Source organism: Zalophus californianus, chromosome 5 (assembly GCF_009762305.2).
Source record: "Zalophus californianus isolate mZalCal1 chromosome 5, mZalCal1.pri.v2, whole genome shotgun sequence".
Taxonomy (NCBI): Eukaryota; Metazoa; Chordata; class Mammalia; order Carnivora; family Otariidae; genus Zalophus; species Zalophus californianus.
This window is the reverse complement of record NC_045599.1, coordinates 43,578,241-43,596,959: the sequence shown is the minus strand read 5'-3', so window position 1 is coordinate 43,596,959 and position 18,719 is coordinate 43,578,241. Positions and strand designations below refer to the sequence as shown.

Genomic DNA, 18,719 nt, shown 5'->3' with positions numbered 1-18,719 from the left:
GATGCAACATGAGTGAATTTTTACATTACACGTATTTGTGTAGCAGATTCCATTTACGGAACAAACTTCTCTAAGTGCCTTTAAAAATCATTGGTAGGGGTGCCTGGGTGGCTCAGTTGGTTAAGCGACTGCCTTCAGCTCAGGTCATGATCCTGGAGTCCCAAGATCGAGTCCCGCATCGGGCTCCCTGCTCAGCAGGGAGTCTGCTTCTCCCTCTGATCCTCTTCCCTCTCATGTTCTCTGTCTCTCATTCTTTATCTCTCAAATAAATAAATAAAATCTTTAAAAAAATAAAATAAAAATCATTGGTAGCCCAGTGATGGGTATTAAGGAGGGCATGTATTGCATGGTGCACTGGGTGTTATACGCAAATAACGAATCATGGAACACTACATCAAAAACTAATGATGTACTGTATGGTGACCAACATAATAAAAAATAAATAAATAAAAATAAATCGTTGATTATTTGACAGAATCTGGGGACACAGAGATGGGAAAGGCCAGGAATCCCTGATGATCAAACATCATTGGGGAACAAAGAGGAAACATCTCTATAATTATAAAGTAGATCTTTGAGAAAATGTGCTTGAATTTCAATCAAGTGCAATTAACATCTATGTTTTTGAAAAGATATGGTTTGAATTTGAGTTCCTCCAAAAGCACAGCCTGAGAGGACTCGGGAGCAGGTGGCTTATTTGGGAGCTAATCCTGGGAAACAGGAGGAAGTCTTAGGGAGAAGGAGATTGCAGAGGAGAAAAAGACAAGGTAAGGGTATATTATCAAGGTCACTGAGGTTGAGTAAGGGGGTCTCAATGAAAAGCACACAGAAAGCTTTCCAGAATTGTGCATCTGAAAGACAAGAGGCTGGAGGACTCATCCCCTGGCTCTGGTCCTCTATTAACTGAGGGTTGTGGCTGGGTTGGGGTTCTTCCAGGCCCTGTACTTACTTCCTGGCTGTGCTTGCAAGCAATGGACCTCATGAGCTGTGCTGTAACAGAAAGACCATGGGGAGAATGCAGAAAGGCAGGTGCGATGTGCTTGAGGTGGAACAGTGAGCATGCACAGATCTGCCCATGATCAGAAGCTGGCAATCAGAAGCAGGCCAAGGCGATGGGCAGGGACCTAAGAGGCATCTGCTACATACATCCACTGAACAAGGAAACATCATTTCAGAGTGATGTCAACAGCACAGAGTGCTTCTAAATGTTCCATAGTCTTCCTTTGTAAAGGTGTGTACACATCTGATGCCTCGGGTCACATACAGTATCTGTTTCCTGCTATTTTTAATTCTAAATTTTGTATCTGTTCTAACATTGTTGCTGTGCAGTTTCCTTAGTCTTTAAAGACTTCATTATACATACGGACCACATCCACTTTATCCATTCATCTGTTGAAGGGCATCTCGGCTCCTTCCACAGTTTGGCTATTGTGGACATTACTGCTATGAACTTTGGGGTGCATGAGGCCCTTCTTTTCACTACCTCTGTATCTTTGGGGTAAATACTGCATAGTGCAATTGCTGGGTCATAGGGTAGCTCTATTTTTAACTTTTTGAGGAATCTCCATATTCTTTTCCAAAGTGGTCACACCAGCTTGCATTCCCACCAACAGTGTAAGAGGGCTCCCCTTTCTCCACAACCTCTCCAACTTTTGTTGTTTCTTGCCTTGTCCATTTTTGCCATTCTAACTGGTGTAAGGTGGTATCTCAATGTGGTTTTGATTTTAATTTCCCTGATGGCTAATGATGTTGATATTACTCAGCCATCAGAAAGGATGAATACCCAACATTTGCATCAACATGTTTGGAACTGGAGGAGATTCTGCTAAGTGAAATAAGTCAAACAGAGAAAGACAATTATATGGTTTCACTTATTTGTGGAACATAAGGAACAGCATGGAGGACATTAGGAGAAGGAAGGGAAAAATGAAGGGGGGGAAATCGGAGGGAGAGATGAACCATGAGAGACTATGGACTCCGGGAATCAAACTGAAGGTTTTAGAGGGGAGAAGGTGGGGGGCTGGGTGAGCCCAGTGATGGGTATTAAGGAGGCACATATTGCATGGAGCACTGGGTGTTATATGCAAACAATGAATCATGGAACACTACATCAAAAACTAATGATGTACTGTATGGTGACTAACATAACATAATAAAAAAATTATAAAAAAAAGACTTCATTATACTTAACACCTAACCCATCTACTTGTATCATAACATGGGTTATAATTTCAAAAGAATGACATATTTAGTATTTCTAAATGGTTTTGACATTAGGATGGCTTGTTCTTTGATACGGTTATTTTAAAGGAAATAACTGAGACATGTAACTCCATAAAAATGAAAGAAAAAAAGCAGGCCCAAACCATGCCAGAAACAAAACAAAAGGCAGTTAGGAAAACAACTTATCTGTGGGAGAAATGGCTTAATTAAAAAAAAAGTTGTCACAAATCAATAAGAATAAAGATACACAGCACAAAGATCAGTAACTTATGTAGGAAAAAGTGAATATGGCAAATAAACATTGGAAAGACACTCTGGCAGATGAAGATGAAAACACAAGAAATTTAAAATCGATAATTAAGAGAATGATCATGTTGAATACTTCAGGGTTCAACGAAACAGACATCTCTTGCCCTGTTGCTGGAAGTATAAAATCATATTACTTAGAATGGCAACTTGGCAACATTAATTTAAAAACCCCAAAATCCTATTTCCTAGGACTTATCCCCACAGGAAGAAATAAATGAAGTAAAGAGGAATCAGAGCAAAGTCCCATTATTTAAGATGGCAAAAAGAAAAACCAGGCAAAAAAGAAAACTAGAAGTAAGGGATTGGTTAAATAAATTATTCCTATATTGCTACTTAAAATCAGGCTTTCAAAGTACATTTAAATATTTTAGAAGAGGTTCATAACATGCAAGTGAAAAAACAGTTGGTAATGCAGTGTGTATTTTGTTTTTAAAGTATGAGATATACATACAGAGAAAACTTGGAAAGTTACACATCAAACTATTAATAGCTATCTTTGGGTAGTAACATTTCTGGCGATTTCCTTTCTACTTTTCTTTATTTGCATATTTTCTACATTGCACATATGTACTTTTAAAAATACTAATCAAAACGCTTTTCCTTTTCACAAAGTCTACACCAGTGTTAAAATTAATTATGACTAAGCCTTGAGCGGGTGGCTCCAATGACTTTCTCTGTCTTCCTCCTTTTCTTTTTTTTTTTTTAAGATTTTATTTATTTATTTGACAGAGAGAGAGAGAGCACAAGTAGGCAGAGAGGCAGGCAGAGGGAGAAGAGAAGCAAGCTCCCCCCTGAGCAGAGAGCCTGACACAAGACTCAATCCCAGGACCCTAGGATCATGACCCGAGCTGAAGGCAGACACTTAACCGACTGAGCCACCCAGGTGCCCCAATCTTCTTCCTTCTCTTTCAGGAATTTCTATCTTCTAAAAAAAACAAAACAAAAAAATCAATAAAAATAAAAAAATAAAAGAATACATTAATGATAAAGCCAAAGCTTAAAGAGTTGCTCTAAATTCTATATTCTTCTTCAGTTTTCTTAGAGGAAAATTCCAGAAAGAATTTGAAGGTCTCAGGGATAGAAATCCCAGCTCTTTTATCATGTAGCACCAGAATATACAAGGATAGTGAATATCTAGTCATTTAGAAAGTGATAGCAGGATAGGACAAGGGAAAGCGGAAGAGAGAATGCAGATGAAGACAAAGAAAAGCAGGTACAGAATTACAGAACAGAGCTTAGATTTCGACATTTGTTTTTTTGTCCTAAAGATAAGGAAGACCATTGAAAGAGTATTAATCCTTTCGGTTTTCCAAATACGAACTTCTGTGTATAAGAAAACATCAAGAGTGGGGAACCGCAAGAGAAATATCAAAATCCACTCAAACTAGAAAGTAAAAATGGAAAAATTCTTTAAACAGAAGCAATTTAATGATAATGCTTTCCCAATGTGCCCACACCCTTTCCATGGGTTCAGACCTCTAATTGGAAATGTAACCCAAAAAGTAACTTAATTTGTTACCGGAAGTTTCTTTCCTAATCATACTTCTGATTTCCATATGCTCTTGTCAGTTTTTCCAACATTTCAAGGTGATGTGCTGATTATACAAAAATTATACAAAAGCATAAAGTTAAGAAGAACATATATCAAAGGTTCTGACATATTCAAAAATGAGCAGAAGGTTGAAATTCTCCTAAGCTCTTTCTTTTTGGTGGTCTATCACTGCCAACATTGTCAACTCAAATTCATTGCAACAGTGTTCCTGTGGGAATGGAAAAGGAGACAACTCCAAGGACTATGATTCACCATATTGTAAGTGATTCATTTGTCACTCTGGTCTGGCACTTTTTTTTCTTTGTGCAATCTTTCTCAATAGAGGAGGCTGACACAATGATCTTAACATAATTGAAAACAGAACTGGAGGATATATTTGCTGAATGTGGAGTCCAAATAATGGACTGAAACATGGAGAATCAAATCATTAAACTCAAGAGCATGAGCGCAGGCAGAGCAATAAGGTGAGGCAAAATAAATAAAGGAACAAGAGTGTAAGAGCAAAGTGATGGCCAATTCAGAGGCATACATATAAGGACATATGTCCAAAACTAGGACCCAGAATTCGGGGTATGATGGACACTTACCCATAATCTAAACTATATACAGACATTAGCATTTAGGGGCAGTCATGCAGTTTTTAAAGAGACTGAGACGCTAAGGAAGGCAATCTGGGCAGGAACCCACCTACTGGAGAACTGGGGCAGTGGGTAAAGGAACCCAAAAGTTTCCAGTTTCTAGGAAATTGGGATCCCAGGAAGACCAGGTGGAAGATCCATTTGAGACTGAGCAAGTGAACAAGTATGTCTGCATTTCCTATATTCCCTTCATCCAGGAAAGACTGGTCTCAAAGAAGGGGTGGAGTCAAAATAGTAAGTAATTATTTCAGCTGGTCCAAATTCGCAGGTTTGAGAGCTATAGGAGCAATGAGACAGATAATTAACATGGGCTGCATTCTCTGTGCACCTCTCTCGAAATTTCCTAGTTAGACATTTTCTTTTTCACATACTTAGAGACTTCCAATGTCTTCTTCTAAACCACTCCCAAAATGCAACAATAAATTAGACAAGCAGAATTAAACAACGGTAACATAATGTACCACGTGTCTCTTGCTATTATTTCCTGCTGTTCCCATTGCTAAACGCTATGTATTGCCCCCCCATTGAGTGAACTGTACTTTCCTGATTTCCCTGTTAGCTATGCTGTGATCATGGGCTGGCTTCTTGAACTATACTGGAAGATTTATCTCATTTTCCTTTTTGTGTCAAGATAGGAAGCAGAAGCTAGGGGACAATCAATCAAGAGGTAAAGTATGCTCTAGAATGCAGCCTCAAGGTTAGGAGAAGTCAGGGAAGATCTGGGGACATACCAATGTTGGTCCTGACAAGTGCTTGTGCCCACCAAGACACAAGGAATTTCAAGGTCCAGATGCAATTAGCCTGGTTTTGACTCCTAGGATGACAATTGTGTGTCTGGCTAAAAAATACCCAATTCTGTAGAAATCATTGCTGTAAATGCAGAGATCTATTCTGTATGCCAGAAGACACAAGTTTACAAAAAAAGCTTTCCCTGGGGGCAGGAACAGCCTTTATAAGTCATCAATTCACCACTCTGCTTTCTTTAAACTATTGCACCCAGATTAAGATGCATTCATTTACAAAGCTTCTGTTAAGGATGGAAAGCAAACCCCCAAACCACAGATGCCATATTTGACAAAACAAGACATTTTTCCTTAGGCATGTGACTATAGCTTTTCATTTTAGTATCATTCTTCCTACTTTGTCCTCAGGGAAAATCAAGAAGAGTTTATCAACTTCACATACACATCAGTATCCCAGCATTGTATTTCCAGGACAGATGACTCAGACAGCTCATCTATTTAACTCATAATGAACACAGTCACCTCTTGGAGTATTCTTACATCAAGTATTCCCCTTTCTGTGGGCACCCAAATTGAATTAAACTCAACAATGTACTTTTACCAAAAAAGTGTTGCTCTTTTGCAAAGATCCACCCTTCCTATCTCTATCAATAATATTTTAGTCCAACTCTAACCCTTGATCTTAAATGACTATGCCTTCTACAATGAGGATCAGAAACCTCCAGTGATTTTCATGACACTGTCTCGAGTTTGTTCCCACTGCCTATGAAAGAAAGTCTAAACAGGGGTGGACCCAGGTTTTGTGAGGCCTGAGATTTATACATTTTGGTGGTCCTCTAGCATCTTGCAGAACTTCCAACATTTGTCACATGGGAGGTCAGAGAGGTATGTCCCTATGTGGTGATAGTGGGGAATTCTGACTTGGCAATCTCAAATTGACAGGGGAAAGTCTTAAAATTATAGATCACAACTTTCTGAGATTTATTGTTGAGCTTTTAACTTGGTCCAAGACACAAACAGTAACAAGAACAAACCTTTGTGGAGTCTTTCTGTCTATAAGCTACTATGTTAAGCAATGTACATATATTATTATTCATAACCATAGTATGAGGTAGATATCCTAATTGTGCTCATTTTTGGGAATGGAGAAACTTGGACCGGGAGAAGTTAAGAAGCCATGACTCAGGATTTGAATTCAAGCAGTCTGACCTCAGGGCGTGTGCTCCCAAACAGAATGCCACTCTGGCTCCTGGGAAGTAGAGCTCTTCCAGGCGATCTTTTTCCCTTATATATTATTTCCTCCAATTTTTTAAAGGTGTGAATAAATATCCCTCAACCTGGACAACTGAAATAATGGGAAGAAAGAACGGTGATGATTATGAGAACAGCAAATGTGTGAATAAAATTTGGGAGTACAACCCAAAAAACTTCACCACCAAATACCCATAAAGTAAACGCACATGCTCATAACTCTGTTAGACATGAATATACTCATTCATGTATGCAACACGTACTCACATCTCCCACGGGCCAGCCACTACAGGTGCTGAGTTAAATAATGGAGAGTCCATGACCCATAGGCGCTCACAATTTGGTTGAAGAAAAAGAAAGTCAAAAACTACATGATAGATTGTTCATGCAAACATCAATTAACCATGTGACTTTTAATAGTGCATTTCTCACTGCCCTATTGAGTCTTCATCACAGAAATACATGAGTTAGAAGATTAGGGTCCTAGTAGATTGCCCTGTGCATGAGATGTCCTAAACCTATGCTTCCCCCACCACTTTCCTTCCTATCGCTTAGTTTTAAGGGACCTTGGGCTGTTTCTGCAAGAGCTGCCATCTCCCATGGACAGTCACCTAGAGACATATCCATGTGTTCCCCAGCCCCTGTTCTAAAAGATACCATGGAACAGTGGTTTTCCAAGCTGAGCTCTCCCTGCCTTCATCCCAGTAAGGGGTTGGGAAGTTGAAGGAATGAGGCTCTGGGCTTCCTACCCTTCTTAAAACAAATGGGTTTCCTCTAGTAACTGGGATTTTGTATAACCTTCCTCTGAAGAAATGACTCTGTAACCTAAAACACATTTGAAAATCACATGCCTGTGTGCATACCCAATTAAACACTGGAAATAAAAATTGTTTTGGTGAACAAAAAAAAAGAAAGAAAGAAAAGAAAATCACTGTGGCAAATGCTAACGAGTTTGAGGAAATGAACTTCTCTTTGTCTGAGACAGAGAGAGCCTTGGAACCTTCCACCATTTTAGTTCATGAATATCCAGAGACATAAACTAGAAAACTGAACTACAGGGGAATGGAGCGAGAATACTTCTAAAGACCTCAATAGCTAAGAATGGATCGAATAGAAGGGAAAAGAAGGAATCAAGAACAAAGTCAGCAACCGGGGGAAGTCAGACTATATTTGGTCTTGAAAGAGGGAAGGACGATAGGCAGATAGGGCAAGAGGAGAAGGGAATGAAGGAACAGGTAGATTCATGGCCAGATAGTGTGCAAGGCCCTGAAGTTTTGATGCTCTTCTTCCAAGCACACATACACTCTGTCACCAGCTACTCCAAAGGATAGGCCTCCAGCTGGAAGTCACATTTTGGTCAGCCTAAGGCTATTCTCTGGCTTCAGAAATAAGGAGGAAATCTGAGAAGAGTATCTAAGTCCACCAGATCCATCCTCAATCTTAATAGACTAAAGTAGACTTACTTTCAGCTCTGCATGAGCAGACACAATGTGACAAGAAGTACTTTAGGGGCAACTGGGACCTGTTCTGTAGAAAAGCAGTTATCAAACCTTATTGTATCAGGCCCATTTGGGAAGGTTTTTAGAAACCCAGATTCCCCAGTTCTGTTCACAGAAAAATTCTGACTCAGCGGGCATGGGATAAGGCTCAAAAATCTCAATTTTTTGATAAATGCTCCAAATGATTCTGACAAGGATCTGCCTCTGGGACCACACTTTGGGGACTCTCCCTGGAGAGGCCATGGTTTCTGTGCTAAAATCATTAAACAGACCCTCTACGGGAAAGAGTGGTGCTGGTAAACCCCACTGGATCAAAACTGTTCACCCAGGCCCCTGCTTCATATACAGCCTTTTGTGGTTATTATCATACATGAATTTCTCTCACATTCTGAGATTAGCCCATCTGCAAACTCAAGCACCTCCCAACTGTAGAATCGCCTCTACGCTATTGGATTAGGTCTGACAAGGCCAGGCTAAAAGTCTCAGCACGTGCAGCTTTTTACCAGTCCCAGACTAAGCAGCCTGTCCTTTCATCTCTGCTTTTAGCCCTAGGTAGCTATGTTATTACAAAACTCAATTTAGAATTTCACTCTCCAAACCAGACCTACAGACCTTGTTAGAGCATTCACAGAAGCTAGCCATAGAGCAAAGTGAGAAAAACACTTTCAATTCTCACTCTCTTGTTTCCAATAGATTATAAATTTGTGAAGAAGTAAGCAGTAAAGATGAAACATTCTGAGCTTTGTCTTGACCCAGGGGGTAATTGCTTTGCAAAATATGAAGGAAAACAAAAACACTACTATATTAAAAAGCAAGGAGGACAGATCTATTGGCTAAAACAAAATGAAATGATTTCTATAAGCCCATTTTCCCCCACAATTATCATAAAGGGTCAACAAAGTGCCTTAAGCCTCTCGGTCAGCCTTTCACACAGCTGGTCTAAGTTGAAGAGTCCAGGGAAGGTGGCCCCACTAAGACACTTGCTGCTAAAAGTTCCTTCATTCCTTTAGTTAACAAGGTACTGTTTTAAAATTCAAATACCCTTAGGATATTTGAGAGTTAGTCTATCAGTCATGTGTATCAGTCATGGGTAACGTAGTATTAATTAATATTCAGCTTCTGATAAACTTTGAAAGACTAGGATTTCAGAATTAAGGAGCTTGACTTTACCAGCAAGGCTCTCTCTGAGAATATAGCCAAGAAATCAAATGGTTTTTCCAGTTTTCCAGTTTGTAAATTAAGTAAGAGCTGGAAGAGGGTCCGCCATACTTGTTGCCTGCCTCTCTTCCCAAAATTAGGCAAGATTCTTGCTCCAGTGAGCCAGATCTGAGCAGGACCTATGTTCCAGTCTGTGCCACTTACTGTTGTCATATTGTTGATAACAGCTAGGTATAAAAGGTATGGGTATGAGCTTTCATTTACTCATTCTCTCATTCAGATACTGCTGAAAAATAAAAACTTCCTTCTGGCTTGTCCTCCATTTGCAAAGATTTGCATCCTTTGCTCTGATCCTCAAACCTGATTTTCAGGAAAGCCATCTATTGTCAGAGGATCTCCTTTCTTTTATATGCCAGCATGTGGGAGTATAAAGCAGTACTTCTCTATAAACATGTACCTTTCAAATATGGGTCAATAGTGCCATAATCTTCTGCTAATATTATTAATAATTTTTTGAGGCCTAGAAGAGTGGTACTCAAAATGTGGTCTGGAAGCCCCCAAACCCTTTCAGAAGGTCTCTGAGGTCAAAATTAATTAAAAAAATAAATTTGCATTTTTCATTCTCATTCTTTCACATGTCATGTGACGTGACATTAGCTATAGCAGCAGATGAATGAGCAAGCAGATACAAAAATCCAACTGTCCTCAATTAAACCAAACATTAAAGAAATTTGCAAACATATAAAACAATGTCACTCTTCTCACTATTTCTTTTGTTTTTCAAAATGTAGTTATTTTTCATTAAAATTGTGTAATTTATGTTTACAGATAATATGCTTACTGTTATTTTAAAATGAACCAATAAATATTTAAAATTTTCCATTTTAATTTCTAATATAGTAAATATCAATAGATGTAACCCACAAATATGCAGGCTTTTTGGGGTCCTCAATAATTTTTAAGGGTGTAAATGGGTCCAAAAAATTATGAGAACCATACAAGGCGCATTACATAGACTATGTTATTCTTCAGAACAACCCTACAGGCAAAGATTATTATCTTTGTTTTATAGAAAATGAAACCAAGACATAATGGAGTTAGATAATTTGCCCAGAATCAAACCGTCAGACACCAAAACCCATGATCTTTCCTCGTGCTCTCTTGTTGCTCTTATTAAAGCTGGCCTTGTCTTTGGCTTACTTATAAGACTGAACATAGAAACAGACAATGCACAGACCATATATAAAAATAGAACTTAGACCCACAAACTGCAACAATCTGTCCAGGAAACCAACCCCTTTATGTCCAGTAAGCAACCAAGGATGCCAGTCTGCTGTAAGTCAGACTTGCAGGGCTAGATTGCTACTTTTAGTGACAATCCATGAAATGAGATAATTTCTGTAACGGTTGGCCCAAAAAGGTCAGGACTTGATTAATAACTGACAACTTGTCCCTACGGCCAACTTAGGACCTCCAAAAAAAAGTCAAACATGCATCCCTAACCAATCATAAAGGATGCCCCACTTCTAGTTTGCTCATCTACCATGTCCCCTGCTAATAGCCTCCAATCAGTAAATACCTGGAGACATCCCTTTCTACCACTAGAAAGCTTTCCCACTTCTCTGCCTGCCTTTCACTTTCTGACAAAATACAAGTGACTGTGGCTGACTCCCTGGCTGTATCAAAATCAATATAAATGGTCTTTGCTTTCCTCATTGGTGGCTCTTCGTGTATCACCATACTTGCGGTGGGTGATACCATTATCCTGTAAATCACCAGAAGATAGGAAGCATAGAAACCCTTAGTTCCCTCTCCTCCAGGGTTTAGCACTTTGCACAACACATAGTAACCACCACGCCTGGTCTTTTAGGACAAAGTCATGTTGACGAATGTGTCACTAAAACACAGTGACTGCCTGGTTATGTGGCTATTCTCTCCACAATGCTCAGCTCAGGAGGGGTGTAGCCACACAAACACCCACATTACTGATTCCCAGACATTTGGGCTTTTAAGGCCAAAATAATGTAAATAATAAATAAATACAGGGGCGCCTGGGTGGTTCAGTCGGTTAAGCGTCTGCCTTCGGCTTAGGTCGTGATCCCAGGGTCGTGGGATCGAGCCCCGCATTGGGCTCCCTGCTCCGCGGGAAGCCTGCTTCTCCCTCTCCTACTCCCCCTGCTTCCCCTGCTCATGTTCCCTCTCTCGCTGTGTCCCTCTCTGTCAAATAAATAAATAAAATCTTTAAAAATAATAAAATAATAATAAATAAATACAAACGGGTATTGTATTTATGAGGACTGCCATATTTTCCCCCCAGAAAGGTTTAAGAAGAAACGCACCATCTATTAGATTACCAAAAGAGTGGGCTCTTTCTCGACTCCATCTTTGCGGTAGTGGCTGCGGTGCCCGCGGTTCAGTCGCGGGCATGCAGCTCTTGGTCCGCGCCCAGGAACTACACACCCTCGAGGTGACCGGCCAGGAGATGGCTGCCCAGATCAAGGCTCACGTAGCCTCCCTGGAGGGCATCGCTCCAGAAGATGAAGTCATGCTCCTGGCAGGCATGCCCCTGGAGGATGAGGCTACCCTAGGTCAGTGTGGAGTGGAGCTCTGACCACTCTGGAAGTAGCTGTCTGCATGGTTGGAGGTAAAGTCCATGGCTCTCTGGCCCATGCTGGGAAAGTAAGAGGGCAGACTCCCAAGGTAGCCAAACAGGAGAAAAAGAAGAAGACAGGTCGAGCCAAGTGGCGGATGCAGTACAACTGGCGCTTCGTCAACGTTGTGCCCACTTTTGGCAAGAAGAAGGGCCCCAATGCCAACTCTTAAGTCCATTGTAATCCTGGCTCTCCCCAGTAAAGCCACTTAGTTCAGTCAAAAAAAAAAAAAAAAGAGTGGGAAGGAATTAAATAATATTACTTTAATGTGATAGGTTTCATAAAATTGAATAATTTAGCTTTATGAAAAAAATACATTGCCTTGTTCTTCCTTTGGAGACACATGTGTTAGAGGTCAGCATGGGTCATAGTTGGCATTTGGGAGGGAACATGTTTATGCAGCCTCACAGAGCAGAGGGCAAACTCTGAATTCTTCAACTTGTGTAGCACACAGGTTTTCCTGGCCTCTCTGTGACTAAACCATACTTCCCAATGGCTTTTGTTGCCCAAGTTCTCAGACCATTTGTTTTCCCTTTTCAGAGGATACTGAAGCACCTCTAAGAGAATTAGATAAAGGCCCTGGGCTCACCGGTATTTTTTTTTTTCCCACACAGACACTCATTCAGTTTTGAATGAATATTAATGGATTTCCTTCCAAAGCAGACATTAATGGCCATATATGTGTTCAAAGTGCCAACTCATTAGCAATATCTTGCGTTTCAGTAGACTTATCCAATGAATGCCCACTGGAACAATAAAGGAGGACCATGTGGAAGGTGAAAGCAAACAAAAGAGAAGTGTGAAATGTACCATATTATTCAAATTATCAGGAGTATGAACATATGAAGACAATGCCATGTAACGTCTATAATTCAAATTCTTCTACACCTTCTTATTTAGAATGAATTGTTTTATATGGAAAATATTAATCCAAAACTATCTTTTTGGGATGCCTGGGTGGCTCAGTCAGTTAAGCTCAGGTCATGATCTCAGGGTCCTGGGATTGAGTCCCGCATCGAGCTCTCTGCTCAGTGGTGAGTCTGCTTCTAATTCTCCCTCTCCCTCTGTGATCTCTCTACTCTCACTTTCTCTCAAATAAACAAACAAAACTACTGCATTGTGCTAAACACCCACTTCACCCAGTTCCATCTTACTTTGTGCTGTAGGCGCCTAACTTCAGTGAATTGCTAAAACAAAGCTCCTTTGCTGGCTACCCAGGGCGCTCAGCCAATGAAAGATACAGGCAAAAAGTCAGAGGGCAGGAGGAATGAGAGATCTGAGTGTTTCTTCCCTTGGCTACTTCTCTGCTGAGTGATTGACTGGCAGAGGCTGTGTTATTCAAAAAGACCAAGGCTACAATCCACAGGACCTCTTCAGCCTCTTCTACCACTCCAGCTATGGCTCTTTCTGGTTCCCCTTTCCATCAGTCCAAGGCGGTGGTAATAGCCCTGGGGTCTGCACCATCCCTTATTGCTTCCCTAAATCCTACAGATACCTTTGTAAAATCAATAAACTCTCCAAAATTGTTCGGTGTGTTTCTCTCCCAAACATTGTTGATACATTCATCCACTTCAACCCTTTTTAATTTTATGTCTCCTTTTTATTTTTATTTTTAGTTTATACTCTGTAATCTTGCATATGATGCTTTGTAGACATTCTAAGATTGACTAAGTTGTTTTCAAAGATTGTAAACTTTTTGAAGGTGGAGACCATGCCTTCCATTTCTTCGTGTCCATTAGCAGGTTGAGCAAAGTAATCTGTATCAACTGATGCTTGGGTTGCTATTTCTTTTAACTTGCTGGTTGGCTTATCACAGTGGCAATGCCCAGGACTAGCAAAGGTAGTGCTATGAGAGCAAAAGTTGAGGGAAAATAAGAGCATTCCTAGCTGAAAATAAGTGTTATCCAGCTTGGGAAATGCTGTGCTTTTTCCTTAAATCTGACTTGAGAAATAAATATGGAGTAATTATAATGCTTCACTGGCCCCCAGATTTCAGCTGTGTTTATAGAATGCCAGAACAACTGGTCAGTTCAGTATCACTTAATTTTTTTAGGATTTTATTTATTTATTTGACAGAGAAAGAGGGAGCACAAACAGGAGGAGCATCAAGCAGAGAGAAAGGGAGAAGAAGGCTCCCCGCCGAGCAGGGAGCCTGAGGCAGGGCTCGATCCCAGGACACTGGGATCATGACCTGAGCCGAAGATAGCCGCCCAACTGACTGAGCCAACCAGGTGCTCCATCACTGTTATTTTTCTGATGATTTGTTTAAAGTGATACTGAACTGGGGTGCCTGGGTGGCTCAGTCGGTTGGGCAGCTACCTTCGGCTCAGGTCATGATCCCAGGGTCCTGGGATGGAGCCCCGCGTCGGGGTTCCTGCTCAGCAGAGAGCCTGCTTCTCCCTCTCCCTCTGCCTGTCACTCTGCCTACTTGTGCTATCTCTCTGTCAAATAAATAAATAAAATCTTAAAAAAAAGAAAAATAACAATGACACTTGGTGACACAGACATAACTTACAGCTTAAATCAGAAGCTGTCAGTATCACTAGGCAATATCCTGAGGAAATTATGACCCAGTGTTTTAGTAAGAGCTCTCCATGATTTCAATGATTTATAATTGTTTTTGCTATAGAGAAGGATATTAATTTCATGAGCACTTAAACAAGCTGTATGGGTTTGCCTTCCCTGCGCAGTTGATGACTTTATCTAAATTGTGGCTCTAAATGCCACAAAACACCTCACTTCGGCATATCAAAATTTCCTCTGGGCTGGTGAGAGAAACCCAGGTGTTCTAACGATGCTTCACCTTGTCAGTCTACTTGGATATTTATTTCATTACCCTGTTAGAACACCAAAATTAAGTTCTTCGTATAAATGTCTACCTACCTTGGAACTAGAAATTTATGGCTCAAAAAGCCTATTTACAGTTACAGAAAGTATGGAGTTAGACAGGTGAGGTCAATATTGGTAAAATGAAGGTTGAGAGAAATAAAAATGACTTCTTTATTGAGCACACACAATGCGTCAGGTAGTCCTATGCTAAGAACTTTAGAAACATCATTTTACTTGCTCTTTACAGAAAGGTTATAAGCAAAGTATTTTTCTTTTCCCCAGTTTACAGATAGAAACACTGAGGCACAGAGAAGTTAATTAACTTGCCCTCACAACACTCATAAGTCTTAGGACTAAAATATGAATTCAGACAGCCTAGCTTCAGAGCCCATTCTTAATGACAAAATCACTACATGATATTGCCATCTTTGGGGAGTTTAGATACAAGTAAGCCTAGAATAGGCCTAAGGTTAAAATAATACCCATGTGATCAGGCAGATTTAACATTGTGGTTGATAAATACATGGAGATAACAACACAGTAGCAAAAGGAGGCTTCTGAGAGGTCAGTTAGACTTTCCAGCATCCTTACCCTAAAAGTCATGCATGTCAATAAAAAGATCCTCTTACTCTCGCTCTGACCCACTGTGATGATCCCAAGTCACCTAATGACAGGGAATGTGATTTTATAAAATGATAATCATGGAAGTAAAAAAAATTAGAAGGGCAAAGGAAAGCAACTGAAAACATGAAAGGGGGCAAGGTGATACTGAAGAAAGAAAAACTAGTATAAAATGACCTGAGACCAGGGAAAATATCACCTGGTGACCGCTGAGTGGAGGAGTCATCCCTGAAGGACTCATACTGATATTCCTGAGAAGTCAAGACAAATTGGCTTATCTTTTCTGTCCCCCAAAGTTAAGTAAATGTGCAACGCAAAAAGAATTTCATTACAATGTTTAATTTGTTTCAGGTTTTGGCAATTTAAATATTCCATTATCTGGAACCTTGCTTATGCTGAATCCCCATTCTCTGGTACTAAAGCTGGTATTCCCATTTTTAGAAGACTGGAGTGCAGCAGTCTTGGCCAGAAGTCCCGTAGGAACTGGGATGACTGGGGAACGACAAAAGATAACAATCTGGATGGGATATTTATGGTCAGGATACATTTCTGGAAAAAATTTACTCCGTTGATTTTGGCTACCTCCTGATGTTTTTTTAATCCAAGAGTTAAAATGTTCAAAGTTACTCTAAAGGCAAGGGGGAAAAGCTATGTGGCCAGCAGAAAATTATTCAATCTCTCTGAGTCTTGGTTTCCTCATATGTTTTAAAAAATCTACGCTAACACCAACATTTTGAGGTTGTCATAAGCAATAAAAATAAAATGTGCTCAGGCGGCTGGGTGGCTCTGCCTTCAGCTCAGGTCATGATCCCAGAGTTCTGGGATCGAGTCCCACATCAGGCTCTCTGCTCTGTGGGGAGTCTGCTTCCCTGACCCTCCCCTGGCTCACGCACTCTCTCTCTCTTTCTTGCTCTCTCTCTCAAATAAACAAAATCTTTTAAAAAATAAAATCTACTTAAAAAAATAAAATAAAAAAATAAAAATAAAATGTGCTCAGTGGCTCACCCAGAGAATGACTCAAAAGTGGCACTTAGAGAGAAAGGGTGTAGCAGAATGGGTTAAGAGAAAAGCCTCCAAAGCTAGGGGGCCCTCACACTGTGATCTGCTAACTACTTGTTAGCTTGAGACCCTGGGTGAGTTATTCACCTTCTTTGTGCCTCAGTTTCCTCATCTGTAAACTGAAGATAAAAATGACATCTGTCTCATAGGTTTCTGTGAGGATGGCATGACTTGACACTCATAAACAAATTCAACTATACCTGGCACATCAGGGATCATTGAATGTCATTTGCCCCAGGAATCTGGTGTCCCGCCCCAATGTCCCATCTCTGTCCCACTGCTCCAACACACCTATGCCCACATACTCCCACTGTACGTTCCTCTCTTGCAGTTGTAACTGATCCTTAGCAGCCATGTGTGTCTTTTAGTCCCTCCAGACCTGCAGGTAAAATTTCTGCAAAAGCAGCAGTGAACTGCCATGAAGATGACTGAAGATTAAGCTTTAGGATCCTTCCAAGAGGTGTCAGCAATGGGTTCACACAATCATCTGCTTTCTGATACTTTCGCAAAAGGAATGCATTTTTATATCTTGTTCCTTAAAGAAGACTGCCAAACTGTAAATGCTATAGGTTCCAATAATCTAAATCCACCTGCTCAGAATCTGAACAGTCAAGATCTGATAAACATAGAGTAAGCAACAAACACTCTACATGAAGCTATGGTGGAAAAAAAAACCCAGAAAACAAAAACTCTCACTTTTGAAATAGGGGCAGGGGAGGGGAGGGAAGGAGAGATAGGGGGAGGGAGAGAGAGAGAGAGAGAGAGAGAGAGAGAGGAGGAGAACAAGAACACTCATCCCTCTTCAATATCCAGCTCCTTCTCACCCTTTGGGTCTCAGCTCAGTTAGCTCATATAAACCTTTCTTGATAATGTAACGAAAACAAGTTTCCCCTCCCCTATTGCTGTCTTTCATTTATCAGAGGTTTCTGATTATTTATCCACAGCACCATCACAATCTAGAGTTTCTGAGTATTTACGTTCAATCTCAAATTCCTTCAGTGTCTGGTCCATAGTAAAAACTCAATACATGTGGATTGAGTCACTGAATGAGTGATTCAGTGAATACATAATTCTACTTCATTTGCCAGTTCATGTCTCAGATGTAGATGCCCTTGGGAGGCCTTCCCAAAGTCCCCAAGCCTGGTTTAGGCTTCTTTCCTGTGTACCCTATGTTCACGCCTCCAGAGCATTTATCACAGCAGATGGAATTCTCTCTTCATTCTCTACTTCCCCATCCAATGGTTGGCTCCTATGGCAGACCCTGTGTATCCTTTATCATTATGTCCCCAGCACCTAGAACAGTGCCTACCCCATAGTAGGCACCCAACAGATATTTGATTTGATTAAATTATTTGATTGAGCATAAAAGTCTACAGGTTGGTACACTATTTTTAGGAAACAAGAAAACTAACATTTATTGTTAATTTGTGCCAAGTATTGAACAATCATAAGCATTTGTTATGGCAAATACTTAGCAGGGAAGGGGTATAGGTGTTTTCTCTCATTTCACAAATGAGTACAATGAGGCTCAGAGAAGTCAGGCCTTGAGGTCACAGCTAGTGAGATCAGAGTCAGCGCGGGAACCCCAGACCGGCAGAGCCTGAAGTCCCTGCTCATGCTGCTGGACCACTCTGCCCCTTGGGGACACTCATTTCATGACCCACAGGGTGCTCCTTTCTTCTGTTTGTTGTCCTGTCTTCCCACATAGCTGGTTATCTCCACTGGAACAGGAACAAAGTCTTTACCATTCTTCCCATTTTGTCAATGTTAAGAAAGTGGTTTAAACACAGTGGGATTGAAGGAGTTGCTGATTTCGGCTGCCTGAGAGAGTGAATGTTATCATGCATCTTGACATTTCACACACAAGCATCAACTTCCTCTCAGGAATGAAACCAAACATTGCCTTTCTCAATCTCTCAGGGAAAGCAGATGCTAAGTTAGAAGATATGTGAAGGGGGGAAAGAATATACAAATGACAGTACCAGTAATGGTTTTGACAGCTGCCGCTGGCTTCAGTGGTTCTCTTAAGGAATTTACCTGAGCAGAAAATGTTGGCTCCTTATAACTAGATGAAAGAATCTGAACACCATCCTGAAATCAGTGGGCACAGTGATTAGGCTAAATGAGCACCAAATGCAAAGATTACAGGTGGAAATATTTTCCCATTCCATTTTACTCAGGCTCTT

At 40.5% G+C, this 18,719-nt stretch overlaps 1 protein-coding gene and 1 pseudogene across 2 annotated transcripts in view; one reads left to right on the top strand and one right to left on the bottom strand.

Moving 5' to 3' along the window:
• The window catches only part of RAB3C (RAB3C, member RAS oncogene family), a 289,684-nt gene that overhangs the window by 244,340 nt on the left and 26,625 nt on the right, over positions 1–18,719 (bottom strand). The gene's annotated exons all lie outside the window — the stretch shown is intronic.
• On the top strand, positions 11,799–12,259 carry LOC113929271 (annotated as a pseudogene).